Source organism: Electrona antarctica (assembly GCF_951216825.1).
Source record: "Electrona antarctica genome assembly, chromosome: 14".
Taxonomy (NCBI): Eukaryota; Metazoa; Chordata; class Actinopteri; order Myctophiformes; family Myctophidae; genus Electrona; species Electrona antarctica.
Genome location: NC_136795.1, coordinates 22,656,519 through 22,664,908, shown reverse-complemented (window position 1 = coordinate 22,664,908; position 8,390 = coordinate 22,656,519).

Below are 8,390 nucleotides of genomic sequence, written 5' to 3'. Positions count from 1 at the left end.
ACTACCCGGCCCTAAAACGTCGGGTCGGGCCTGCTCGGGTTTGTGCAGAATTTGAGAACTCTACAGAGAGTAAAAGTGAAACGCCAGCACCATCTTCATAATAGATACATACACAAACAGACAGAACAGAACTATTATTTTTATTATTATAAACAAATTAAATATTTTTTTTTTTCATGGAGCCCGAGGCCCGGCCCGGCCCTACTGATTAGCAAACATTTTAGGCCCGGGCCGGGCCTAAAATGTCGGGTCGGGCCTGGTCGGGTTCGGGCAGAGATTGAGAACTCTACCCCATATATGAATGAATATAGCCGAGAACACAATGTGAGTCTATTTTGAAAATTGAAAGAAAACAGGCAAAACCAACGTTTTGCATTTCAAAAGTTGTATTCTGATTAAATACTTTGGGGCATGTAAAAGAGGGTGACATTTATTTATAGAAATATCGTCCATGTAAATGGAGTTAATGGCAAACACTATCCGCAAAACATACACTATCCATATGTCTTCGCCCTGGTGGAGACAATAATGGACTCCGTATTGAAAACCACTGCTCTAGTCTAGTCTATACCACCAAGATGGCCACCAGGGTGCCCAAAGGGCAGGTTTCTGATAGTAATTTATCTCCATTATGTTCCGTTATCTGTGTAGAGATGATATTAATAATTTGAAATTCAAAATTAATATTTCCTGCATTTTTTAGTGAGCGGGGAACATAGAATCTTTTTTAGAGGAAAATGGGGAACATGGAACCTTTTTTAGTTGAGTGGGGAACGTAGAACCCTGGGAACATAGAACCTTTTTTGGGTAAGCGGGGAACATAGATCCTTTTTTTGCGGGGGTAAGTGGGGAACATAGAACCTGGGGAACATAGGTACGCTCCCAGATTGACCATAGACCATTTATTGCAAAGCTATTGCATGTTAGTATGGCGGTGTGGCTCTGCTCATGTGATATCAGATGATCTGCGTACCGAGACGCAGGTCTGATATCACATTATCTGTGCACGGTGCACCTAGACACAGCTCTGATATCAATGAGCAGAGCCAAAGATACAATAATGCATGAACAACAATACACAGTAATGACGCACCAACACATGATCAACATAATGAAACTACACAATCACAACAATACAATGATAACCCATAACCCCTGGACTAAGAACTACAGGGAGGAGGCCGGGAGGTGGGGATATTGGCAGGCAGCATAGACACTGAAAAAGCTGCACAAAAAGAAGAGAAAGACCAGGCAGCATCATATGCTTTTAATGTGTTTTTAGAAAGTCCCATCCTCATATAGTGAGAAGCCGAATTCAAATAAGACTGCAAGCGGCCGTCTAGTCTAGCGTGAGTTGATGAAAGGTGAGCAAACCAAGCTGGATGGGGCAGCCTCGGGGCACAGGTCCCTGAACTCCTGAAATTTAAACCGAGACAAGGCGTCAGCAATCTTGTTATCTACCCGGGAACCCCGGGGGCAGGCGCTAGAACTGCAGATCCCAGAGTCCTCAGGGGTATTGGTGCCGGGGTCCCAAGGCCTGGATCGATGACGTCATTGGACCGCGCCTGCCATGGAGAGCTGCACGCACGGCGTCCTCCAGCTTTTGGATTCGGGAATCCATTCGACCCAACGAAACCTGGATGTTATTTAGGGCATTGAGAACAGCATCAGGAGGAGGATTTGAAACCACCGGAGGCTGAATTCTGGGCTTTTTTGCCGCAGATTGAGTGCTGGGATCAATATATTTAGAATTTTAGACTTAGCTTTGGCTTTCTTGGAAGGGTCAAGTAGCACAGCTGCTGAAGCGGGGAGGTCGTCGGGAGCGGCCGAACTGGTGCCGCCCTCTTGCTGCTGGCAGAAGAACTGGAACAGCGCTCTGTGGGATAAACGCCGAATTTAAACAGCTCTAGAATCCTGGGCACTGGCCAATTCTTAATGGATGGAATCACCCTTTTTGCCAAGCGAACGCTGCGACGTCGGACACTCTGGGTGTTATCTACCTCCGCCTCATCACGGCACTCGCTGTCATCTGGCTCTAGCTTCCATCTGATAGATCACTAGGGAGAATGAATGGGGGGGGAACCGTGAACAACATATATAAACCATCTGCCTTCCGTGCCGCAATGAACTAACGCTACGCTTGAATTGTCCAGCTGCCATTTTTAACGCTATCTTGGAAATTACGCCTTCCCGAACATATATTTTCCTAAATTTGTAGTATGTTCTTAAGCATGTCCAGAGGTACTATAGAATAAGCTGAAAAATACTTGTTAATAAATGTTAGCACATTTGAGATATGGCCATTTTAAACTCCTGGGACGCAATTTTGAAAATGACGGATTTCTGGGGATTAGAGTATGTTATTTAGCATGCCCAATCGAATCCATCGGAAAACCTTTTGTATCCATTTGTTGGGGGTTAAGTGATATATTTTCATATTGACTCACCTACTGGATCACTTTGTATAGTCGAGAACAAGTCCCAAGTTTAGCATGGACGAAAATAGAGCCCTTGGTCTCTTGTTCCGGAACCAGGACGGAATCCACATTGTTCCTGTTTTGTTGTTTTTGAGGAGCACTAGCACCTCCAACATCGCTTTCGGAAATTGCGTCATACAGCAGCCAAGTCCATGGACTTTTTATGACATTTAAAAAAAACAGCAGCCCACGTGATGGCTGAGTAATATGTGATGCCTGTATAATTGGCACACACCATCTGGTCCACCCTTTTCAAAAGTGAGACTTTCCACACATTTATCCTGCAGCTCCTCCGGCGCTTTGCCACGGTGGAGTTGTTTGTCTAGTCTATCTCAGGGACTTCCTCCAGGGACGAAATTGATGTTGATCCTCCATTTATCCGGCTCTGTCTTTATCATAGACGGCAGTATATTCAGGTATAATCAGGGTTCAGGAGTTCCTTAAAGTGCTCCTTCCGCCACCAGACAATAATTTAAGGTCAACAGTGTCCCATCCTTGCTGTATACAGCTTGGAATGTGTTGCCATTTCCTCCAGAAACGCACCAGAAACGCGCCAGAAACAAAACAATGCCGATCAAGGGTCCTTCTCTGGGGCGACCCTGGGCTGGCCAGGCCATTTACTGCCCTGTCTATCTCCACTGACTATCTAATGAAAGCTCATAAAAGCTCAGAAAGCCTGGTGCCCGCCGCATTGTCTCCACTCGCTAAGTCCCTGGCTTGTCCCAGGGGCACACGTCATTTTTTAAATTGAATCCCTCCCACACACGTTGTTTTGTCTCTGTCACATCTGTGGCTTCTGCCTTCCAAATGTCTCCCGGAAGTCCCCCGGTTTAACATCCCAAAAGGCTTAAGTTGCGCAGGTTCCGTGACCACGGTGGTCCACCACAATGTTTGAAGGTTATCGCCCCTTGTGGCACCTATTGACCATGAGTGCCACAGCTTCAGCAATAGGAGCTTTGAACACCGACCACTTATGTCCCCAATAGTTATGGTGGGTTTGGGTGGGCCAACCCAACATGAATGGTTCGGGTCGGGTTTAGGTCAGGGTCGGGTTTGGGTCCGGGTCGGGATTGGGTTAGGTTCCTTTTCTTTCCTTTCGAAAAGAAGAGGGAGGAGTTATAAAGGTCCTCCTGTCAGGAGATTCTGTCAGATATTCCCAACTCAGCTGCACTACACATTAAGCGTTTACCAGGTCTGTCTAGCGGCTTTCCTTGCCATCTGACCCAACTCACCACCAGATGATAATCAGTTGAAAGTTCTGCCCTTCTCTTCACCCGAGTGTCCACGACATGTGGTCTGCTGATAGAACAACAAAATTACCTTGAGGCCTTGGGTTCTTTGGTATCATAATTGTGATACCAAGTGTCTCTGTTATTGCCCATGTGTGCATTGAAGTCTCCCAGTAGGACTTATGTATGTTTCCCCACCCAAGAAGTCCAATTCCTCTTATCTGCTGTTCGGGACATAGTTACAGACACAACAGAGTTTACCTCCATTACCCTAAGGCATAGAGAGGTGACCCTCTCGTCCACTAGGGTAAACCTGAAAGTAGCCACACTCAACTGGAGACTCATGAGTATCCAACACCCACCTGGCAACTGGCAACTGGCAGCTCTAAAGAATAGTGTCCAACCCCTCTCCAGGAGTTTAGTGCCTGCTGTGTCTGCGGGATCTACTTGTTAGTACTCCACTCCTCCCCCCACAAATTGCCATTTTACAACCCAAAGGTCAGCCTCTGCTGCCCTTTGATGAATTGAACAAGGTGGACCCTCTTGTAAACAAGTGTAATGCTTAATTGGGTCGTCCACTCACAGTTAACAGTCTTTGTATTGAGTTTGTGCTTTGTACTGTAATTCTGCAAACTGTTAATAAATATTTCAATCAATCAATCAATGGTCTACCTGATCTACCTTCACTGCCACCTGTCTGGCAGCACACCCAACCCTACTCAAAATAGTTCTACTACATCCAGTTGTATTTGCCAGCAACCCCAGCAGTTCAGCTCCTGAGTTGTACCTGGCTGCTGACAGGCCCTTCACCTGGGACTGGCTCCAAGAGAGTGTTCCGGGCTTCTACCAAGTGGGGTATTCTTACTTATGCATACTGTTGCCATCTTCAGTTATTGACAGCTACCAAAATTATTTTGCGAGTTCCGCAACATCATGATCCATTATTTTCTCAGACCTGATTCTGTCTGTAAAGAGCAGCGCTTGGCATGCACGCACAATAAAAACACATTCCTTATTTGAGGGGCACTCCAACATCTGGCTTTCAGAAATTATTCATGTGGCAGCCAAGTTTATGGACTTTTAATGTTTGAGGAAAAAAAACAGGACCCCACTTGTGACAGCATGTGGCAGCCAAGTCTATGGACTTTAATGTTTGTCTTTAAACAGGACCCCACTTGTGATGTTATGTGGCAGCCACAGTGGGGTCCCTCACTTCAAACGAGTGTGATTTCCCAAGTATAGATACTTGCTCAGTTATGCTGATCTTCATAACACTTTATACCCCTGTTGTTTTGCATACCTTTATTCTGATTGTTTTAAAGTAATTTGTTTTGTCTGATTATTTCAAACTTGAACGGCAGTGGATACTGCTAGTACACTGAGCAAGTGATCAGAATGATATGATGAAGCTGTAACACACAAGGCAACCTAGAGACTGTGTATAGTCAATCTTCTTTCATTTGGATTTTCCTGTAGTGTGGGCTGTGTGGCCATATTTGTTTGGTACCTTCTAGACTAGAAGGTAGACTAGAACTCACATTGGACTGCTCCAAAAATATATTTATTCAGAGACACATCTGCAAAGAAATAATACGTTTCGACCCTGTGGTCTATGTCAAGTAAGACCACACAGTACGGAAAGTATACTGACAAATACCACACGGTTGAAACATTGTATTATTGTTTTGCTAATCGTCCCTGAATCTTTTTTGGAGCACAAGTGAATTGCGAGCTCCATGCTTTGTTCTAGATAGTCAGTTTTTACAGTTTGGCTCAGCACCAAATAACGGAGGATGTGAGTTATATGTTTTTCTGAATGTGTTGGTACCTTCAACACCCTTCGGTTGACACGGTTGCAGAGTGGATGCGCCGATGTGCGTTCAGCTGACCTAACTGATTGAAAATCTTGGCACAATGTTTACAGGCGAAGGGTTTTTCGCCAGTGTGGAGACGCTGATGCGTCTGCAGGTTACCTAACTGACTGAAAGTCCTGTCACACTGTTTACAGGAAAAAGGTTTTTCTCTGTTGTGGAGACGCTGGTGCGCATTAAGGTTACCTAGCTGACTGAAAGTCTTGTCGCACAGTTTGCAGTGGTAAGGTTTCTCTCCAGTGTGGATGCGCTGGTGTGTCTTCAGGTTGCCTAGCTGACTGAAATTCTTGTCACAATGTTTACAGAGGAAAGGTCTTTCCCCAGTGTGGACACGCCGATGCGTCATCAGGTCACCTATTTGACTGAACGTCTTGTTGCAGCGTTTAGAACGGGAAGGTTTTCCTCCGTTGTGGATTTTCTGGAGTTTCTTCAGGTTGCTCGACTGACTGAGACTCTTGTCACAGTGTTTAAAATGAAAAGGTCTTTCTCCAGCATAGAGATGCTGGTGCCTGTTCAGGATATTCAGTTGCTTGTAGCTCTGAGTACCTAAACGACAGAAACTCTTATCGCACAGTATACAGACGTGCGTCTTTTTTCCCGTGTAAGTCAGCTGATGTGTCTTTACTACTTCTTGTTGAGATGCAGTCTTCTTCGTCAACCGTTGATGAATATAAGATCTGGGTTCTTCTGATTCCCCTTGTTTCTGTTTGGTTGCAGAGCTAGTCATTTGCTGACAGGCCACTGAGGGTATCTGTCCATTCTTCAGTACTTGGCAGTAGATGTCATTGTGTATCCTCTTCATGTGCTTTTGGAGGAAGTCCCGGGCTGTGAAGGCATATTGACACTCAGAACAGGAGAAAACCTGAATCTCGGGAGATTGGGACATCACTCCTTCCAGGATTGCCAGTTCATCATCAAAGCTACTTGTATGCATAAACTCTGATGATGGGCTGTGTACGTCTGCAGGGGATGGATATGTGCTTCTCTATCTTGTTATGGATCGATCTGGCCTATCTCTCTCAATCTCTAGCTACCACTACCACCGTCTTTCTTTCTCTTGTTCAGGTTTTCTTCCTATCTCATGTCTCTGCACTGTACTACACTGTCTCTCGATGTGTAACACTTCCTCTGGCTATATCCAGGTTTTACAGAGACAAAAGGGACATTTAAGGTACTTTAATCTTCACATGTTATATAGGCTCACCATAGCTCTGTTCTGACATCACACAAAACAAAAACTGTTGCCAAGCATGCCTAAACTTGCTAACTTTCCCCGGCACTATTCCAGTTTGTCAGAAAGTAGAAGGAAGCCTGCTCATCACCTACCTATAATTACTAGCATAATAATTGGGAAAGATCACAGCCTATTATACCTAATACATTTGAGCTGAGTTGGTGACCAAAACTCTTAACAAAAATTCTCACCCAATGTGAAGTGAGTGGTGCCTTGATGATGACATATGGTGATGATGTCCAACGATTATGTATTGACCCATATGACATCACAGGGGGCGGAATAAACAGGAATAGACACTCATACACACGCTCAAAAACATTCTAAAAAAATCTACAAGTGTACATGTGTTGCGTTGTTAGTTGTATATCCCAGAATAGTTATAGTTTAGTTATAGTATCCCAGAATAAGTGTTTAATATTGAAGGCTGACAGTGTTGGCATTCTTTATTCATATAGTGATGGGGAGCTATTTGTATTAATGGTATTCGGAAATAGTAGTGTTCATTACATAATGAAGTACTATCATGTCATATATTGAAGCAGCATAGCACAAAGCAGAAACTAAAACTAAATCCAGCATTCTAATGCTGTGTAGGAATTTGCATGTAAATATTTCTATCACAAGTAGCATTGCTGGCATTAATAAAAAACACAACCAATGTAAGCACACCGGCCAGCAGAAGACAGGTCAGCTTATCTCGCCAATGTACAAAGCCAACAGAAAATCTTCTCATACAATTATATCAATGTTATTCAAACTCAGGGTTTGCAGAAAACAAATGCATTGTGAGCACCAAACCAGCCAAACCATCTGCTACACTGAAGATACTGAGCAGGCTTGAAGGCATTCAAATACTGCACGCCCTCGTGTGCTGCACGTTTCCAGCTGGAACTAGAAAAAGTGCCCCTCGGGGCACAGGTCAGGTTGTGGCCTCCTGGTGGTGCTATAATAAGCTAATGTGAAAAGGGTGCCATTTCTTCTTACGCCTTTGATGGCATTTGGATGATTTGAGGCATTTTGTCCAAAAATATGTTTTGCAAAAACCACCTGTTGGTGGCGCTATAACAGGCCAATGTGAAAAGGGTGGGATATATACCTCAGCCTAGTAGGAACGTCTGTGAAAGATTTCACGTAAATTGCACGCTGGGTTCATGATTTGAGGCATTTTGTTCAAAACGGGCCAATCCTGTAAACTTTGAAATGTTAGCCAATCAGGATGGAATAGTCATGTGCTCTGTGTTGAGCACATGACTATAGAGATACTGTGTAATGATTTGCAGGATCTGATTACGCACACACACACGCACGCACACGCACAGTGTTGGAATAGGGCATGGGAACTCGCTTGTGCAAACTTGGTTTTTGCAAATATTTGTGCAAACACGTACAGTATATGGCTTCTCGTAAAGCGTAGGCTATGATACAAAGTCTCCCAAAAACAAACACAGCGTTCCTGCATAATACCGCCCTCATATTCCCTTATTGGAAATCAGTCTTTATGGAACACGGCTGTTTCGTGCTGTGTGCGTGTGTGTAGGAGGGGGCTCAGCTGAACAGTTTGTATTTAACAGAGACA